A 21,521-nucleotide genomic window follows, 5' to 3' on the forward strand; every position below is an offset into this window, starting at 1 on the left:
GGACTTTCTAATTCTCGTTTCAACATCCTTGTCGTCTGTACAGTCACTTGAAACGATATATCCAAGATAGCTGAACTCTTGAACGGTTGGTAAGTATCTATCATTGATGATAATGTCTGACAGGTTAGCGTTGTCATAGCAATCTGGTGAAGTGTAGAGTGAATACGGTTTTGAACAGAATAAAACTTCGGTTATAGAGGTCTCCCTTGGTTCAAGGGCACCGGTGTGAATTTCAGTTTCAAAACGATCAAAATGTTCAATCATACCAATAGAACCTTCAACAATATCTTTACGACTCTTGAAAATAACAGCAGTGTCGTCATCGGCGTACTCAGAGTCAAGAAGAGGAAAGGATTCTCCTCTTGCAGTATGTCTTCTCCCGGTCATCTGCGTGTCAGCCTTACTATAGAAAATACACAGATCGCCTATAAATTTTGATCTCCAAGTAATCACGACAGCACATATGAAAAATAAAAATAATATTGGTCCAAGAATGTCTCCTTGCTTTACTCCGATATTGATCTTTATGGACTCGATTTTGTCTATTGAAAATGTAACGGTAAAGTCTTTGTGCAGCGCTTTAAGAAGACTAATCAACTTATTAGGGACTCCAAACTTCGTAAGAATATCCCAGAGTAGCTTTCTTGGAACGCGGTCAAATGCTTTAACCAAGTCTAAGAAAAGCACCCAGGATTCCAAGCCGTGTTCTCGCCTTTTTCTCAGAGCTGATTTAATTGTGAAAACATAGCATCTACACAACCACGGTTTGGGCGGAACCCACATTGTTGTTCATGATCTAGGCATTCGATTATTGGTGATAATCTTGTTTGGATAACAATTGCCATTACTTTGTAAGCAATTTCTAATAACATGATTCCTCTGTAATTTTTGGGCAGAGATAAGTAACCTTTCTTCGGAAGAACGATAAGACGACCAAAGTTCCACTCTTGAGGGATATTTTCAGTGTTCCAAATGTCTAAATATGATGTTTTTGAAAACAATAAAAGTCTCTTGACAGTCCAAAATACTTTTAAAAACACGAGGGACGATTCCTGATTCACCCGGAACTTTATCTTTCAGTTTGAGTGTTGCCGTGCGGATTTCTGCATCGGAGGGTTCATGGTCCAAATTGTTTTGGGTTGGAAGTTGTGGTATTTCATCAACAACATTATGATCGTAATCTCCTTCTCTATCGTACAAAGATTTAAAATGAAGGTGAAAAACTTCGGCGTTTTCTTCAGGAGTATTACATACAGTTCCATTTGAACGTTTCATTTGCTTGGTAGACGACGGTTTAGTCAAAGTTTTGACAAAGTTCCTTTGAGCTTTTAGATAGAGTACCATGCTTGTTCTAAAGCGTATCAAAAATGCCATTTCCAATGCCTCCTCTAAAAAAGTGTAATTTACAAAGTTTAAATTTCAAGAAGGAACCAGACCTATGTGATCGATCCTATCAATCATCGGGATGGCTTGATGACAGATCGATATGTGATTGATGGATCACTTAAAATCCAGATAAGAGATTGATAGAGGATTCAGCCATAAAAAAGTCTTGAGTATCAATCCTTTGCAGATTATTTATCGAGCTAGTAGTTCAATCAAGTATATCAATTGTAAATCGATAGAGCTCGATCTTTAGAAAGAATATCGATAAAATCAATATGATCGATAAAAGATCGATGATAGATAGATGTATAATCGATAATTAATAATAACCTTATAAAATCTTGAGTATCGATCTTTGATCGAACACCTATTCCGATTGATAAGTACTCCATCAATCACATCTCGATCTGTCATCGAGCCATCCCGATGATTGATAGGATGATTGATCCTATCGAGTGCGGGGGTCTGGAAGGAAATTCCAAGGCCCTGATTTTTACGAAAGACTATGTCGCAGGGGTAAAGATGACAAAGTTTAAATAAAAAGGTCTAAGTCCGAAAAAGTCGAACATGTGCCTGTAAAGTTGGATGCATGTAAACAAACTTTTTTCTGTTCCTCACTTTGAGTCTTTTCACTGTTTATCTGCGAGTGAGGTAAATCTATTTTGACGGCCAGAAAAACCAACATACCTTTCAAAAATTAATCCTTATTGTTCATGGCACTTGGAATCAGGAGAGATGTTGCCACAACACGGTTGAATGACAAAAAGAAAATAAACAGAAATTGTATACAAGCATCCTTCTTCTTTCTCTATAAGATTTTGAAAGGAAGTTTCACACAAATCCAACCACGTTGTTGAGAGCAAGCTTGGGTATAGGCTGATTTGATTATAAATAACGAACATTGCGGTCTGAACGAAAATCTAAGCTCTAAACCATGGATTTATCATAGAACTCTGGATAAACTTCAAATAAAACGGTCGAGAGCGAACTGTTGTCTTTCCATTGTTTTAGAAAACAATTGATGTTCTAGCTTTGTCTGCAAAGGACAACTGTCATGGCGGCTCGAAGGTCCCTGATTTTGAAAAATGATTAATAATCCCATTTCTAAAAAGTCCTGTAACTTCTTGTTTTTGTATATTTACCGGACGCAATTTTGAAAATGAAAGCAAGAAAGCTTAACGAATACATTTATGAACTTAGATGTGAAAAAAACTTTATCAAACAAGAAAATTTGAGTAAAAAGCCTAGAATGACGCTGAAAATAAGGTTGGCAATATCTTTCCAATTTTTTCCTGGGAAGAGCTAGGATTGACATATGTTAGACTGGAGTATCTTGGCTTCATAGTGATATAAAAGTCTTTTGGAGGCACGCGTTGGCACGGTGATTTTGGCGAGGTGGAAGTTTGAAATTTTCTGGTGTCAATATTCAATTTCTTATACATAGCATGTTTGTCGCATCTTTCTCACATCTTGAAACGTCATAACGACATATCATTAGCAATCAATTTGATGCATTTGACTCTCTTGAGAGATCTTTAAGTCTCATTTGGGAATTGTATAGCTGTGTTTTGATGAAAAATGCAATAAAAAAATTTACGAAAAATAATTAGTCAATGGAGGAGGGTGAACAATGATGTCATTACTGCGGACAAGGCTAGAACATGAGAAATCGATGAAAAACCAGCTCGTTGTGTATCCAGAGTTCTATGATAAATCCATGCGCTGAACCAAAGTGATAGTGTTTCCTGAACAAAAAATACAGCGCGAAGCTGTAGATCTCAATTATTGTTTTATTTATCTGGTCAAGGCTCTCCATTATAGCTAAACAGCCTGGATGTCTTTTTATTTTATGACAGAATGCGGCTAATAGCTTAGCGTAACACACGGGCACGACCCTCTTGAAAGGCCCAGTACGCTCTTGGCCAAATAGACAAAGAAAAATGTAAAAATAACATACTTGATGCAACCGGGGAATAAGTCTGCGATTCCACTTGGTACAAAACACTTCCATTTGCTATGATGACTTTTAGACGACATGAATAGTTTCCTGAGGAATTGCTGAAGATCTCCATTTCTAGCATTGATATCTGAATGAGGAAGTGATCTTGGTCATCCATCCATTGGACCTTTTCATCCTCAATCGCTAGATGCTGGTGAACACTTGGTCGTTGTAGATGCAGGATAAGTGAACTTCCTCAAACTGAACCTTGTCTCCAATGAAATGAGGTCTACTGGTGAATTTCAATTGATGAACAAAAGACGGTACTGTAGAAAAAAAGAGAAGCCTTGTGGAAATTACTGGTCAGTTCTTGACTCAGCAGCGTTTTTTGTCACACAATGAAAATCAGGAGCTGGCTAAGAAATTACAATTCTACGACCGCCTAAATCCTAAGCTTGGTCGAAATGGAACAGTCTCTCAAGCCACACAAGGCCTACTCGTGTTTGTGAAAGACTATTCTATACCAGACCTTCCTCTTGCTCATGGCAAGGACACAAAAACTATTCAAATTCATATTTTCCTTTTCAATCCCTTTGATCCAATAGCGGGGTTTATATATCTTTATGGTGGTGACGAAACTTTAAGTGACCCATATATGGTTAGTATTCATCTAACCAGTTATAGAATCGTCATATATAACAAAGACATGTAAGGTCGCTAGGTCAGACTCAGGCTTCTGCAACCCTCATTATTTTGATGTCATGGCATTAGTGCTTGAACAGGTTTGGAACTCCGGGTGAGGCATTAAGCAATTATTGAAACGGTCAAGAATGACTGATTGGAGACTTACGAGTTCGATTTGAAATTGGTGAAACAGCTGGTTGTAACGTATCTGTTGGGTCGAACAGATCGCATCTAACATATATCCCTACGTTGTTGTAAGAACTAAACCGGATTGAGCTCACCACGTGCCATCTCTTTCTTTTGACTTGACGATAGTTGTAGGAATTCTACTGTTGGTGTTCATGTTCGAATCAAGGATTGGAAAGAATGTATCTCCTCGTAATAGCTGGTAATATTTGAACGGGCAACCGGGAATTTTGACTCCATTAGATGTTAACCCGGTGGAAAATGGTCTGGTAACAAGTTCTACGAGATAAAAAGTGTTTTGATGGGTTTTGAAATGAAAAAACCTCAGCCAAAATTAATATAATAGCGAACGTCTTATCTTACCAAAAATAATTTAAATAAGATAGATCAAAGAATGTTTTTTTATCAATAATTTTGAAAAAGCTAAATTTCTCTATCCGAATATATGCCCTAAAAACCCATTAAAAGTTACATTGTAAATATTCGGAAGACGGATTAGATTTAGCAATTCTTTCAAACATTCAAAATATAGCAAGGATTACCTGGTGTATTGTAAAACAAACTCCTTTTTGAGCTGACTATCATGTCGTCAATCATGAAAACACAGTAGAAATGACCTTCACTAAGCAAACGATTGAACTTATACGCAGGCAACTGATACATGTTGCCAAAACAATCCCCAGTTTCGTTAGTCTGTGGGTCGATTTTATACAATGTACCGTTGCATTCGATGCCATGTCGTGAACAATCAATCTTCAAGAATAGTTTCCAGTGGAGTTTGTCAGGCTTTCAATTTCCGCAACATCTGAGGTAATGGTGAATATACCATTTAGCCCAAGATTCGACACCCATCGTTAAACTCCTTACCATTTTTCTGTCTTTCATCAAATGCATGGTGACCCCCTTCTTGAACATGGATTGAAATCGACAACCTTGGAGAGGGATTGAGTCACCAGCGAAATAAACATCTTCCCTGGTGATGGGACCAGGCAAGAACTCGGAAACTGTAAAGAGCAAAGAAAATTGATTGTCATTTGGAATGTATCGTATATTGCTATACACATGAGAAAAAATCTGAATTTCAAGGGCTTCAAAAAAGCTTAAGCTTGGACCTTCTTGGAGGAACTATAAATTTCATCAAATTTCCTGTCATAAGTTAGCATAAGTAGTTTTTTCTTTTCGATGTAGCATTAGTATTAAACTTACCAGTGATGTCCAACCTCGACCTAACTGAAGAGGATGTGGATTGGTTATCAATGGTAAAATGCTTCAGTTTGCATCGATAGTAATTATCAGCATCCACATAACATTCGACAACCACTAGATCGATATCGTATAATTCGTCATCCGTTAACTTGGCTTCGGTGTCATCCAGTGACCTGATTTTGACTTTACTTTCAAATAATTGATGAAATTTGAATTACAGCCACTGATTGTCAACGCTTACCAAATGTGTGACAACGGGATAACTAATAAATTCTATTGAACAATAACAGATGATATAAGTTTACTTACCCTTTGCGTGCCGGTACCTTGTTTTTGTACCCCAATCCATTTGCCGAGGGGTAATTTTTTTTAGTAACCTGATTTGCCGATGTCGTATATATACGACATGCAAATTTTAACTCGTGTTGCCGCATGTCGTATATATACGACAAGGATATTTTATTCCTATTTGCCAATGTTTGACATTTGTATTTGACATTTGTTTTATATTTTATGATAGACTAAAATAAACCTGAAATAAATCTTTTGAGCACTTAATATATACTGTCACTATTACTATTTGGATTTTTTTATGTCGGATATATACGACATTGGCAAAATAAGAAAACCATTTTCCTAAAAGCTGATTTCTCGGCAATAGAGCTGCCTCTTTTTTAAAGGCCTCGGCAAATAGGTAAAAAAATTTGATGTCGGATATATACGACATCGGCAAGTAGAGTGAAAATTTGCATGTCGGATATATACGACATCGGCACGGAAAGGGTTAAATTTTGAACCAGATAGAATCATGAAAGTGCTATCTGTTAGAAAATCTGTCCTTCACAAGAAACAAGCATAAACTGATTCATAATAGGATTATAACAAGTAAAAAGTTATATAACTGTTTTTACAATTGTAGCATTTAATAGGGCTTTATATTCAAGTAAAAGTAATGAAAAAAATATTAGAATATTAACCAACCCGGTTGAGTCTGGAAAGTCTGGACACGTGGACTTCGTTATCTGAGGGATAAGTTTAGAATTCAGAAAATTGAGATGACCACAAAATGCAAAATTACTTATTATGAATAGACCAATAATAGCTTACAAACTATTGTTAGGGAGTTAATCTCTAAGAATCTTAGGGGCCAACCTACATATACGAAAAATAGACAGTAAGAACAACAAACTAAAATTTAAGAATAGACTGTTAGGAACAGACTGTTCCGATAAAAATGTGTCGCGACGAAGATTGAAACATCCGATTCAGACGTTAATGTCCTGTTCTCAACCATGTAATCGACTCTGCATGTATAATTAATTGCCATGATATAACATAGCCACTTCAAAGCCAGCTTTAGGATATTGTAGAAGCTAAGTGATATTGTAGAAGCTATCGTTTTGCCAAGAGTTGGACAAAGGTATTTTATTGGAGAGACCAGTTATCAGATGTAACGATGAGAAGTTTAATTCTTTGATGAACATGAATTTGAATCTGCAAAGGTTCGCAACCGTCATTTCACCAATGAAATAGAAACGCCTTTCAAATAACATTGTGAAATAGGGATCTGAAAAACATAATTTGTAAAATCCAATATAACTTTAGAATACTATAGAATTAATAGGATGGAAGACTTAGATTAGACTTGTTAGATTAGATATGGTCCAAATTCTTTTTCACACAGCACATTTCACACTTTGTTGTCAATTTTAGTACGACCAATAAATACCCACAAATTCAAGAAGTGTGTCAAAAAGGAACGTTAAAAAGGCGATCAAATCTGATCAAATATAACAATCTACGATTCCTTCTTAGTTGTGAACACATTTTATATTATAGGACTTACAAGTTAAGTTAGAGACGGTCGAGGTCTCAGAGAAAACATGCTCTGTGGGACGAATTTGGATCGACAGCTTTACATTTGTAATGAAACCCAGCTTCTTCAAGGGAATTGATAATAATGAAATCCATCGTGAGGCTTTCCTCGGCAAGATGATTTGATTGAGTAGCTATTTCCACTAGGATATCTTCGTTTTCATCCATTACAACGAATAAAGCTTTGATTTTTTGATGGAACAAATATTTGCAGCCAGAAGTTGTCAGTCCACTTTTATTGAAGCTCGCAACATTCGGAACGGTTTCGAAACCTATAAAAAGAACTAGATGTTGAATGGACCTACCTGATGATGAAAGTTAGATAGCAATAAGGAGAAAAATGAAAACAATCAGTCAGAAAATAAAAAAATCAGTCATAAAATCGTTTAGCAAAAATGCGTAACGCATTAAATTTCACCATTGATTGTTGATGGGGGTGAGGTAAGGGGAGTGGCAAAAAAGAAATAGAAAGCTCATGTTGCAAAAATCAGTTTTATTGGCAATCAAATCATGTTCGATTGTGGGTATTGTTATCAATAATGGTTTTGTGCGAAAAAACAAAGAAATATAAAGAAAAAGTCCAATGAAAATCTGCAAAAACGGCCATTTCTGGCATATTTCCAGTATTACCAACCTCCGAGGTAGGTCCAAAAATCTTTTACCTTTGCATTAATTGGCAGATAAGTATCGATGGTTTTGATTTTCTTTCGTTGTTCATCTTGTTAAAAAATGGAGGATCGTTGATTGTCACTGCTTTGGTAGCGCAATATAATCTACAATAGGTCCTCAACTTCGAACTTGATAAATCTTATATGAAATAAAATAGAAATGATTGAATAGGACACCCACGTACCGTTTAAAGCTAGATTTTAGAAGGTTTCCAAAGATGAGACTTCTTTATACATTATTGTATAATGTACAATATCAAATATATGCAATGTTTGGTGATGAAGTTTACCAGGTTTCTTATATGGATTTGATTCCCAAGTTCGTTTCTTATGGTAATTAAAATATCCTTTTATCTAGGAGATGGTAGATCTAAACGAACCAGTCATATTATGCATATGACAACCAATGAGTGATACCTAGATTGTATTTTAAAGTTTTACCTTTGAAATTATCTTCCAAACTGTCTTTTAAGCTCACAGGACGTCAAAGCTTGATGTTGATGGGATCTTATAGCATTGGAAAGGGACTTTCCATTTTAAAAAAGATAAACATTTAGAGAAGTTTGAATAGAATTATATTGCCAACCAGGTTGATGCTTCTAGCTTTATTGGCTGCTTTGGGCTTAACGACTCCAGTATAAAATGTGCTGAAGAATTTCAAATAAATAGAAAAAGTAGTTGACTAATTTCTACGAACCAGCCCACTAGCCGTCTTTCATTGAAGCTTGATCTTGATTGGGTATTATATCATACATTCGAAAAAGGCCAAGAAGGAGAAGATATACACTGCAAAGACAGTAGCAGCATGTAAAAAGATGGTACTTTTAGTTTTACATTCATCTAGTTTAGGCTCGGAAAATCTCTTAATAATATTAAGTAAAATTTCATGTAAACTAAATATATACCATTTAAAACTTTCGCCAGCCTTCAAATGACGATATAGGTTTTTGGTTCATTTTTGTAGAATAAACCTATACCAAATTTGATGAAAGTGTTAATAAGATATGAATCAATTTTATTTGTTGAGAAAACTTCAAAGAAAAAGAGAGCTTTCATTCATAACTGGTTAACAACTGAAAAGTCGAACTATAAATGAAAATCTCAATTAATTTTGCTCGAAATGAAAAATATATTGTAAAGAGAGTTTAGTTTAGTTACGTATTACAATATGCTACTGGTCTAGGAATGAGAGATAAGAGATTATTTTTTGTGTACATGATGAGCTGAATCACATAAACTTTGCCCAGTGCTTGATCCAATGCATTTTGAAATATGATATCTATTTTTAAAAGAAAAACTTCAAGGTAAAAGAGAACTTTCATTCATAACAGGTTAACAACTGAAAAGTCGAACTATAAATGAAAATTTCAATTAATTTTGCTCGAAATGAAAAATATATTGTAAAGAGAGTTTAGTTTAGTTACGTACTACAATATGCTACTGGTCTAGAAATAAGAAATAAGAGATTATTGTTTTGTGTACATGATGAGCTGAACCACATAAACTTTGCCCAGTGCTTAATCCAATGTATTTTGAAATATAATATCTTTTTTTAAAAGAACAACTTCAAGGTAAAAGAAAACTTTCATTCATAACAGGTTAACAACTGAAAAGTCGAACTATAAATGAAAATTTCAATTAATTTTGCTCGAAATGAAAAATATATTGTAAAGAGAGTTTAGTTTAGTTACGTACTACAATATGCTACTGGTCTAGAAATAAGAAATAAGAGATTATTTTTTGTGTACATCCCCGTGTCAATTCCAGACAGACTTAAGTCCATTTTTTCGAAAATTGAGTTAAGACCATAATTCCCTAGTTCAGCATGCACGTTTTTCCAAAATGGCCTTAAATCCACAGAATTCTTATAGGAAAGGGGTGTATTTTGCAATTCAAAAAAATAAGAATTTATAATGTTCCCTAATATCAACCATAAACAGCCTTAAGTCCTGAATTTTAGGGCAAAAAGTCTTGGGAAGCCTTATGTCTAAATTCTATTTTTCTATGAAGCATTGACATGAAATGTGTAGCCTTAAGTCCAACACATCTGGTTAATGGACTTAAGGTATTTTAAAGCTCGATTTTAGCTTGAAACTTTCTAAGTATGAAGATTTTAAGTTCAATTCAATACAGCCATAAGTCCAAAAAAGGCTATTTTAGAGCCTCTAGAGCAAGCTATTAAAACCTCTTTTTAACCACAAAAAGATAACTGTAATGCCCCCATAATATCAAAAGTATGGACTCTTGGCATTATTTATTTCTTAGTTATCAGCAAATGAAACCTTTAAAGTCAATATCTCAAAATGGAAAAAAATGGACTTAAGGCTGTCTTGAATTGACACGGCGACATGATGAGCTGAATCACATAAACTTTGCCAAGTGCTTGGTCCAATGTATTTTGAAATATAATATCAATTTTTAAAAGAAAAACTTCAAGGTAAAAGAGAACTTTCATTCATAACAGGTTAACAACTGAAAATTCGAACTATAAATGAAAATCTCAACTAATTTTGCTCGAAATGAAAAATATATTGTAAAGAGAGTTTAGTTTAGTTTCGTATTACAATATGCTACTGGTCTAAAAATGAGAAATAAGAGTTTATTTTTTGTGTACATGATGAGCTGAATCACATAAACTTTGCCCAGTGCTTGATCCAATGCATTTTAAAATATAATATCTATTTTTAAAAGAAAAACTTCAAGGAAAAAGAGAACTTTCATTCATCACAGGTAAACAACTGAAAAGTCGAACTATAAATGAAAATCCCAATTGATTTTGCTCGAAATGAAAAATATGTTGTAAAGAGAGTTTAGTTACGAAGTACAATATGCTACTGGTCTAGAAATGAGAAAAAAGAGATTATTTTTTTGTGTACATGATGAGCTGAACCACATAAACTTTGCCCACAATCCTGGCCATAATATTTGAGACAAAAGGGAAATTCCCACGAAATCTTATAACCACAAGTATTTTGGAAGCGCTCTAAATTAGGTTAGACGAATAGAGTTTTAACTCTGAGTTTTAACATTAGACTTAAGACTTAGCACCTTAGAATCTGAGGATTCAAAAGTCCCAGAATGGTCCAACAGGACTCAGAATATAGCCTGAAGCATTGACATGAAATGTGTATCATTAAGTCAAACACATCTGGTTAATGGACTTAAGGTATTTTAAAGCTCGATTTTAGCTTGAAACTTTCTAAGTATGAAGATTTTAAGTTCAATTCAATACAACCATAAGTCCAATAAAGGCTATTAAAACCTCTTTTTAACCACAAAAAGATAACTGTAATGGCCCCATAATATCAAAAGTATGGACTCTTGGCATTACTTATTTCTTAGTTATCAGCAAATGAAACCGTTCAAGTCAATTATCTCAAAATGGAAAAAAATGGACTTAAGGCTGTCTTGAATTGACACGGCGACATGATGAGCTGAATCACATAGACTTTGCCAAGTGCTTGATCCAATGCATTTTGAAATATAATATCTACTTTTAAAAGAAAAACTTCAAGTTAAAAGAGAACTTTCATTCATAACAGGTTAACAACTGAAAAGTCGAACTATAAATGAAAATCTCAACTAATTTTGCTCGAAATGAAAAATATATTGTAAAGAGAGTTTAGTTTAGTTTCGTATTACAATATGCTACTGGTCTAGAAATGAGAAATAAGAGATTATTTTTTTGTGTACATGATGAGCTGAACCACATAAACTTTGCCCAGTGCTTGATCCAATGCATTTTAAAATATAATATCTATTTTTAAAAGAAAAACTTCAAGGAAAAAGAGAACTTTCATTCATAACAGGTTAACAACTGAAAAGTCGAACTATAAATGAAAATCCCAATTAATTTTGCTCGAAATGAAAAATATGTTGTAAAGAGAGTTTAGTTACGTAGTACAATATGCTACTGGTCTAGAAATGAGAAAAAAGAGATTATTTTTTTGTGTACATGATGAGCTGAACCACATAAACTTTGCCCAGTGCTTGATCCAATGTATTTTGAAATATAATATCTATTTTTAAAAGAACAACTTCAAGGTAAAAGAGAACTTTCATTCATAACAGGTTAACAACTGAAAAGTCGAACTATAAATGAAAATCCCAATTAATTTTGCTCGAAATGAAAAATATATTGTAAAGAGAGTTTAGTTTAGTTACGTACTACAATATGCTACTGGTCTAGAAATGAGAAATAAGAGATTATTTTTTGTGTACATCGCCGTGTCAATTCCAGACAGACTTAAGTCCATTTTTTCGAAAATTGAGTTAAGATCATAACCCCCTATTTCAGCATGCACGTTTTTTCAAAATGGCCTTAAATTCACAGAATTCTTATAGGAAAGTGGTGTATTTTGCAATTCAAAAAAATAAGAATTTAGAATGTTCCATAATATCAACCATAAACAGCCTTAAGTCCTGAATTTTAGGGCAAAAAGTCTTGGGAAGCCTTATGTCCAAATTTTATTTTTCTATGAAGCATTGACATGAAATGTGTAGCCTTAAGTCCAACACATCTGGTTAAAGGACTTAAGATATTTTAAAGCTCGATTTTAGCTTGAAACTTTCTAAGTATGAAGATTTTAAGTTCTATTCAATACAGCCATAAGTCCAATAAAGGCTATTTTAGAGCCTCTAGAGCAAGCTATTAAAACCTCTTTTTAACCACAAAAAGATAACTGTAATGCCCCCATAATATCAAAAGTATGGACTCTTGGCATTATTTATTTCTTAGTTATCAGCAAATGAAACCTTTCAAGTCAATTATCTCATAATGGAAAAAAATGGAATTAAGGCTGTCTTGAATTGACACGGCGACATGATGAGCTGAATCACATAAACTTTGCCAAGTGCTTGGTCCAATGTATTTTGAAATATAATATCAATTTTTAAAAGAAAAACTTCAAGGTAAAAGAGAACTTTCATTCATAACAGGTTAACAACTGCAAAGTCGAACTATAAATGAAAATCTCAACTAATTTTGCTCGAAATGAAAAATATATTGTAAAGATAGTTTAGTTTAGTTTCGTTTTACAATATGCTACTGGTCTAAAAATGAGAAATAAGAGATTATTTTTTGTGTACATGATGAACTGAATCACATAAACTTTGCCCAGTGCTTGATCCAATGCATTTTAAAATATAATATCTATTTTTAAAAGAAAAACTTCAAGGAAAAAGAGAACTTTCATTCATAACAGGTTAACAACTGAAAAGTCGAACTATAAATGAAAATCCCAATTAATTTTGCTCGAAATGAAAAATATATTATAAAGAGAGTTTAGTTACGTAGTACAATATGCTACTGGTCTAGAAATGAGAAAAAAGAGATTATTTTTTTGTGTACATGATGAGCTGAACCACATAAACTTTGCCCAGTGCTTGATCCAATGTATTTTGAAATATAATATCTATTTTTAAAAGAACAACTTCAAGGTAAAAAGAGAACTTTCGTTCAAAACAGGTTAACAACTGAAAAGTCGAACTATAAATGAAAATCCCATAATTAATTTTGCTCGAAATGAAAAATATATTGTAAAGAGAGTTTAGTTTAGTTACGTACTACAATATGCTACTGGTCTAGAAATGAGAAATAAGAGATTATTTTTTGTGTACATCGCCGTGTCAATTCCAGACCAGACTTAAGTCCATTTTTTCGAAAATTGAGTTAAGATCATAACCCCCTATTTCAGCATGCACGTTTTTCCAAAATGGCCTTAAATCCACAGAATTCTTAAAAGAAAGTGGTGTATTTTGCAATTCAAAAAAATAAGAATTTAGAATGTTCCATAATATCAACCATAAACAGCCTTATGTCCTGAATTTTAGGGCAAAATGTCTTGGGAAGCCTTATGTCCAAATTTTATTTTTCTATGAAGCATTGACATGAAATGTGTAGCCTTAAGTCCAACACATCTGGTTAATGGACTTAAGATATTTTAAAGCTGGATTTTAGCTGGAAACTTTCTAAGATTGAAGATTTTAAGTTCAATTCAATACAGCCATAAGTCCAATAAAGGCTATTTCACAGCCTTTAGAGCAAGCTATTAAAACCTCTTTTTAACCACAAAAAGATAACTGTAATGCCCCCATAATATCAAAAGTATGGACTCTTGGCATTATTTATTTCTTAGTTATCAGCAAATGAAACCTTTCAAGTCAATTATCTCAAAATGGAAAAAAATGGAATTAAGGCTTTCTTGAATTGACACGGCGACATGATGAGCTGAATCACATAAACTTTGCCAAGTGCTTGATCCAATGCATTTTGAAATATAATATCTACTTTTAAAAGAAAAACTTCAAGTTAAAAGAGAACTTTCATTCATAACAGGTTAACAACTGAAAAGTCGAACTATAAATGAAAATCCCAATTAATTTTGCTCGAAATGAAAAATATATTGTAAAGAGAGTTTAGTTACGTAGTACAATATGCTACTGGTCTAGAAATGAGAAAAAAGAGATTATTTTTTTGTGTACATGATGAGCTGAACCACATAAACTTTGCCCAGTGCTTGATCCAATGTATTTTGAAATATATCTATTTTTAAAAGAACAACTTCAAGGTAAAAGAGAACTTTCATTTATAACAGGTTAACAACTGAAAAGTCGAACTATAAATGAAACTCCCAATTAATTTTGCTCGAAATAAAAAATATATTGTAAAGAGAGTTTAGTTTAGTTACGTACTACAATATGCTACTGGTCTAGAAATTAGAAATAAGAGATTATTTTTTGTGTACATCGCCGTGTCAATTCCAGACAGACTTAAGTCCATTTTTTCGAAAATTGAGTTAAGATCATAACCCCCTATTTCAGCATGCAGGTTTTTCCAAAATGGCCTTAAATCCATAAAATTCTTATAGGAAAGTGGTGTATTTTGCAATTCAAAAAATAACAATTTAGAATGTTCCATAATATCAACCATAAACAGCCTTAAGTCCTGAATTTTAGGGCAAAAAGTCTTGGGAAGCCTTATGTCCAAATTTTATTTTTCTATGAAGCATTGACATGAAATGTGTAGCCTTAAGTCCAACACATCCGGTTAATGGACTTAAGATATTTTAAAGCTCGATTTTAGCTTGAAACTTTCTAAGTATGAAGATTTTAAGTTCAATTCAATACAGCCATAAGTCCAATAAAGGCTATTTTAGAGCCTCTAGAGCAAGCTATTAAAACCTCTTTTTAACCACAAAAAGATAACTGTAATGCCCCATAATATCAAAAGTATGGACTCTTGGCATTATTTATTTCTAGTTATTCAGCAATGAAACCTTTCAAAGTCAATTATTCATAATTGGAAAAAAATGGAATTAAGGCTGTCTTGAATTGACACGGCGACATGATGCTGAATCACATAAACTTGCCAAGTGCTTGGTCCAATGTATTTGAATATAATATCAATTTTTTAAAGAAAAACTTCAAGGTAAAAGCAAACTTCATTCATAACAGGTTAACAACTGCAAATCGAACTATAAATGAAAATCTCAACTATTTTGCTCGAAATGAAAAATATTGTAAAGATAGGGTTAGTTTTCGTTTTTACAATATGCTATGTCTAAAAGAGAAATAAAGATTATTTTTTGTACTGATGAACTGAATCACAAAAACTTTGCCAGTGCTTGATCGCATTTAAAATATAATATCTATTTTAAAAGAAAAACTTCAAGGAAAAGAGAACTTCATTTAACAGGTAAAACTGAAAAGTCGAACTATAAATGAAAATCCCAATTAATTTGTCGAAATGAAAATAATTGTAAAGAGTTTAGTTTACAGTACAATAACTGGTCTAGAAATAGAAAAAGAGATATTTTTTGTGTAGATGAGCTGAATAAACTGCCGTTGATCCAATGTATTTAAATATAATATCTATTTTTAAAAGAAAACAGGTAAAAGAAGACTTTCATTCATAACGGTTAAAACTGAAAGTCGAACTTAATGAAATCCCATAATTAATTTTGCTCGAAATGAAAAAATATATTGTAAAGAGAGTTTAGTTTAGTTACGTACTACAATATGCTACTGGTCTAGAAATGAGAAATAAGAGATTATTTTTGTGTACATCGCCGTGTCAATTCAGGACCAGCTTAAGTCCTTTTTGAAAATTGAGTTAAGCATAACCCCTATTCAGCATGCCGTTTTTCCAAAATGGCTTAAATCCACAGAATTCTTAAAAGAAGGTGGTATTTGCAATTCAAAAAAAAAGAATTTTAGAATGTCCATAATACAACCACCAGCCTTTATGTCCTGAATTTTAGGGCAAAATTCTTGGGAAGCCTTATGTCCAAATTTTTATTTTCTATGAAGCATGACATGAAATGTGTAGCCTTAAGTCCAACACATCTGTTAATGGACTTAAGGTATTTTTAAAGCTCGATTTTAGCTGAACTTCTAATTGATGAAGATTTTAAGTTCAATTCAATACAGCCATAAGTCCAATAAGCTTTTTACGCCTTTAGAGCAAGCTATTAAAAACCTCTTTTTAACCACAAAAAGAACTGTAATGCCCCCATATATCAAAAGTAGGACTCTTGGCATTATTTTTCTTAGTTATCAGCAAATGAAACCTTTCAAGTCATTTCTCTCAAAATGGAAAAAAATGGAATTAAGGCTTCTTGAATTGAACGGCGACATGATGAGCTGACCATAAACTTTGCCAAGTGCTTGATCCATGCATTTGAAATATATATCTACTTTAAAAGAAAAACTTCAAGTTAAAGAGAACTTTCATTCATAACAGGTTACAACTGAAAAGTCGAACTATAATGCAAATCCAATTAATTTTTGCTCGAAATGAAAAATATATTGTAAAGAGATTTAGTTACGAAATATGCTACTGGTCTAGAAATGAAAAAAAGAGATTATTTTTTTGTGTACATGATGAGCTGAACCACATAACTTTGCCCAGTGCTGATCCAATGTATTTTGAAATATCTATTTTTAAAAGAACAACTTCAAGGTAAAGAGAACTTTCATTTTATACAGGTTAACACTGAAAAGTCGAACTATAATGAAACTCCCAATTAATTTTGCTCGAAATAAAAAATTTATTGTAAGAAGAGTTTAGTTTAGTTACGTACTACAATATGCTATGGTCTAGAGATTATTTTTGTTACATCCCGTGTCAATTCCAGACAGGACTTAAGTCCATTTTTTCGAAAAATTGAGTTAAGATCAACCCCATTTCAGCATGCAGGTTTTCCAAAATGGCCTTAAATCCATAAATTTTATAGGAAAGTGGTGTATTTTAATTCAAAAAATACAATTTAGAATGCCATAATCAACATAAACAGCTTAAGTCCTAATTTAGGGAAAAAGTCTTGGACCTATGGTCCAATTTTATTTCTATGAACCTGACATGAATGTGTACCTTAGTCCAACACATCCGGGAATGATATTTTAAAGCTCGATTTTAGCTGAAAACTTTCTAAGTATGAAGATTTTAAGTTCAATTCAATACAGCCATAAGTCCAATAAAGGCTATTTTAGAGCCTCTAGAGCAAGCTATTAAAACCTCTTTTAACCCAAAAAGATAACTGTAATGCCCCCATAATATCAAAAGTATGGACTCTTGGCATTATTTAATTCTTAGTTATCAACAAATGAAACCTTTCAAGTCAATTATCTCAAAATGGAAAAAAATGGAATAAGGCTTTCTTGAATTACACGGCGACTGATGAGCGATCACCTAAAAACTTGCCAAGTGCTTGATCCAATGCATTTTGAAAATAATATCTACTTTTAAAAGAAAAATTCAAATTAAAAGAGAACTTTCATTCATAACAGGTTAACAACTGAAAAGTAACTATAATGAAATCTCAATAATTTGCTCGAATGAAAATATATTGTAAGAGAGTTTAGTTTAGTACGTAGTCGATATGCTACTGGTAGAATGAGAAAAAGGATTATTTTGTGTCATGATGAGCTGAACCAATAAACTTTGCCCCGTGCTTGATCCAATGTATTTTGAAAGAAATATTCTTTTAAAAGAAAACTTAAGGTAAAAGAGAATTTCATTCATAACGGTTACAATGAAAGTCAAACTATAAATGAAAACCCAATTAATTTTGCCGATGAAATATATTGTAAAGAAGTTTGTTTAGTTACGTACTACAATATGCTACTGTCTAGAAATTAGAAAAAGAGATATTTTTTGTGTACATCGCGTTCAATTCCAGCAGACTTAAGTCCATTTTCGAAAATTGAGTTAAGATCATACCCCCTATTTCAGCAGCACGTTTTTCAAAATGGCCTTAAATTCACAGAATTTATAGGAAAGTGGTGGTTTTTGCAATTCAAAAAAATAGAATTTAGAATGTTTCCATAATATCAACCATAAACAGCCTTAAGTCCTGAATTTTAGGGCAAAAAGTCTTGGGAAGCCTTATGTCCAAATTTTTTTTTCTTGAAGCATGACATGAAATGTGTAGCCTTAAGTCCAACACATCTAGTAAATGGACTTAAGATATTTTAAGCTCGATTTTAGCTTGAACTTTCTAATATGAAGATTTTAAGTTCATTTCAAATACAGCCATAAGTCCAATAAAGGCTATTTTAGAAGCCTCTAGGCAAGTTTAAAACCTCTTTTTTACCACAAAAAGATAACTGTAATGCCCCCATAATATCAAAAATATGGACTCTTGGCATTATTATTTTAGTACAGCAAATGAACATTTCAAGTCAATTATCTCATAATGGAAAAAAATGGAATTAAGGCTTGTCTTGAATTGACACGGCGACATGATGAGCTGATCACATAACTTTGCCAAGTGCTTGGTCCAATGTATTTTGAAAATATCAATTTTTAAAAGAAAAACTTCAAGGTAAAAGAGAACTTTCTTCTAAAGTGTTAACAACTGCAAAGCGAATATAAGAAAATCTCAACTAATTTTGCTCAAATGAAAAAATATTTAAATAGTTAGTTTAGTTTCGTTTTTACAATATGCTACTGTCTAAATGAGAATTAAGAGGATATTTTTGTGTACATGAGAGCTGAATCACATAAACTTTGCCCAGTGCTGATCAATGCATTTTAAAATATAATATCATTTTAAAGAAAAACTTCAAGGAAAAAGAGAATTTCATTCATAACAGGTTAAAACTGAAAAGTCGAACTCAATGAAACCCCAATTAATTTTGCTCCAAATGAAAAATATATTGTAAAGAGAGTTAGTTACGTACTACAATATGCTACTGTCTAGAAAGAGAAAAAAGAGATTATTTTTTGTGTTACATTGAGCTGAACCACATAAACTTTCAGTGGTTGATCCAATTATTTGAAATATATATCTATTTTAAAAGAACAACTCAAGGTAAAAAGAATTTTATTCATAACGGTTACAACTGAAAAGTCGAACTATAAATGAAAATCCCAATTAATTTTGCTCGAAATGCAAAAATATATTGTAAAGAGAGTTTAGTTGTTTACGTACTACAATATGCTACGGTCTAGAATGAGAAATAAGAGATTATTTTTTGTTGTACATCGCCGTGTCAATTCAGACAGACCTTAAGTCCATTTTTTCGAAAATTGAGTTTAAGATCTAACCCCCTATTTCAGCATGCACGTTTTTCCAAAATGGCCTTAAATCCACAGAATCTTATAGGAAGTGGTGTATTTTGCAATTCAAAAAAATTAAAAATTTAGGTTTCCATTAATATCAACCAAAACAGCCTTAAGTCCTGAATTTTAGGGCAAAAGTCTTGGGAAGCTTATGTCCAAATTTTATTTTTCTATGAAGCATTGACATGAAATGTGTACCTTAAGTCCAACCCCTAGTTAATGGACTTAAGATATTTTTTAAAGCTCGATTTTTTGAAACTTTAAGTATGAAGATTTTAAGTTCAATTCAATACCGCCATAAGTCCAATAAAGGCTATTTTAGAGCCTCTAGAGCAAGCTATTAAACCTCTTTTAACCACAAAAAGATACTGTAATGCCCCCATAATATCAAAAATAGGACTCTTGGCTTATTTATTTCTTAGTTATCAGCAAATGAAACCTTCAAGTCAATTCTATGGAAAAAAAATGGAATTAAGGCTTCTTGAATTGACACGGCGCATGATGAGCTGAATCACATAAAACTTTGCCAAGTGCTGGTCCAAGGTATTTTGAAATATAATATCAATTTTTAAAGAAAAACTTCAAGGTTAAAGAGAACTTCATTCATAAGGTTAACAACTGCAAAGTCGAACTTAAATGAAAAATCTCAACTAATTTTGCTCGAAATAAAATATATTGTAGATAGTTTAGTTTAGTTTCGTTTTACAATATGCTACTGGTCTAAAAATGAGAAATAAGAGATTATTTTTTGTGACATGATGAGTGAATCACTTAAACTTTGCCCAGTGCTTGATCCAATGCATTTTACATATAATACTATTTTTAAAAGAAAAACTTCAAGAAAAGAGAACTTTCATCATAACAGGTTAAAAATGAAAAGTCGAACTAAATGAAAATCCCAATTAATTTTGCTCGAAATGAAAAATATATTGTAAAGCGAGTTGTTACGTAGTACAATATGCTATGTCTAGAAATGAGAAAAAAGAGATTATTTTTGTGTACATGATGAGCTGAACCACATAAACTTGCCCCGTGCTTGATCCAATGTTTTGAAATATCTCTATTTTAAAAGAACAACTTCAAGGAAAAGAGACTTTCATTTATAACAGGTTAACAACTGAAAAGTCGAACTATAAATGAAACTTCCCAATTAATTTTGCTCGAAATAAAAAATATATTGTAAGAGGTTTAGTTTAGTACGTACTACAATATGCTACTGGTCTAGAATTAGAAATAAGCGATTTTTTTTGTGTACATCGCCGTGTCAATTCCAGACAGCCTTAAGTCCCTTTTTTCGAATTGAGTTAAGATCTAACCCCTATTTCAGCATGCAGGTTTTTCCAAAATGGCCTTAAATCCATAAATTCTTATAGGAAAGTGGTGTATTTTGCATTCCAAAAATAACAATTTAGAAGTTCCCTAATATCAACCTAAACAGCCTTAAGTCCGAATTTTAGGCAAAAAGTCTGGACGCCTTATGTCCAAATTTATTTTTCTATGAAGCATTGACATGAAATGTGTAGCCTTAAGCCCAACACATCTGGTTAATGGACTTAAGATATTTTAAAGCTCGATTTTAGCTTGAAACTTTCTAAGTATGAAGATTTTAAGTTCATTCAATACAGCATAAGTCCAATAAAGGCTATTTTAGAGCCTCTAGAGCAAGCTATTAAAACCTCTTTTTAACCACAAAAAGATAACTGTAATGCCCCATAATATCAAAAGTATGGACCTCTGGCATTATTTATTCTTAGTTATCACAAATGAAACCTTTCAAGTTCAATTATCTCAAAATGGGAAAAAAATGGAATTAAGGCTTTCTTGAATTGACACGGCGCATGATGAGCTGAATCACATAAAACTTGCCAGTGTTGATCCAATGCATTTTGAAATATTATCTATTTTAAAGAAAACTTCAAATTAAAGAGAACTTTCATTCATAACAGGTTAAAAACTGCAAAGTCGAAATAAATGAAAATCTCAACTAATTTTGCTCGAAAATGAAATTATG

The 21,521-nt window shown here is 32.6% G+C and overlaps 1 long non-coding RNA gene across 1 annotated transcript; it reads right to left on the bottom strand.

Annotated features, from left to right (window-relative positions):
- Positions 1–3,351: 3,351 nt before the first annotated feature.
- LOC136816634 (uncharacterized) lies at positions 3,352–4,781 on the bottom strand. Its single transcript, XR_010847948.1, has 3 exons — positions 4,738–4,781; positions 4,176–4,474; positions 3,352–3,651 (listed from the first exon to the last, which is right to left on the bottom strand). It is a non-coding gene; the product is annotated as an uncharacterized lncRNA (long non-coding RNA).
- Positions 4,782–21,521: the final 16,740 nt, after the last annotated feature.

Source organism: Clytia hemisphaerica, unplaced genomic scaffold (assembly GCF_902728285.1).
Source record: "Clytia hemisphaerica strain Z4C2 unplaced genomic scaffold, Clytia hemisphaerica genome assembly, whole genome shotgun sequence".
NCBI classification, from domain to species: domain Eukaryota; kingdom Metazoa; phylum Cnidaria; class Hydrozoa; order Leptothecata; family Clytiidae; genus Clytia; species Clytia hemisphaerica.